This window comes from Populus euphratica, unplaced genomic scaffold (assembly GCF_000495115.2).
Source record: "Populus euphratica unplaced genomic scaffold, PopEup_1.0 scaffold31.1, whole genome shotgun sequence".
Lineage (NCBI taxonomy): Eukaryota > Viridiplantae > Streptophyta > Magnoliopsida > Malpighiales > Salicaceae > Populus > Populus euphratica.
Genome location: NW_011499850.1, coordinates 92999 through 93331, shown reverse-complemented (window position 1 = coordinate 93331; position 333 = coordinate 92999).

Below are 333 nucleotides of genomic sequence, written 5' to 3'. Positions count from 1 at the left end.
ACACCACACCATGAAATGATGCAAAACTATATTGCTGGAGATCACGGGGTAGTCTATCTGGCCGCTGGACAACCATTGGATATTGTGGGTATAGGAGATGTGCAAATCAAGACAATGGATGGATCTATATGGAATTTGCAAAGTGTAAGGCATGTTCCTGGACTAAAGAAGAAGCTGATCTCGGTCGGACAACTTGATAATAGTGGCCATTCAATCCTTTTTTGTGGAGGAATGTGGAAGGTATCAAAGGGAGTAATGGTTTTGGCTCGTGGAAAGAAAACCGGCACCCTGTATATGACCACAAGATCAGCAGATATAATTGCCTCTACTGAA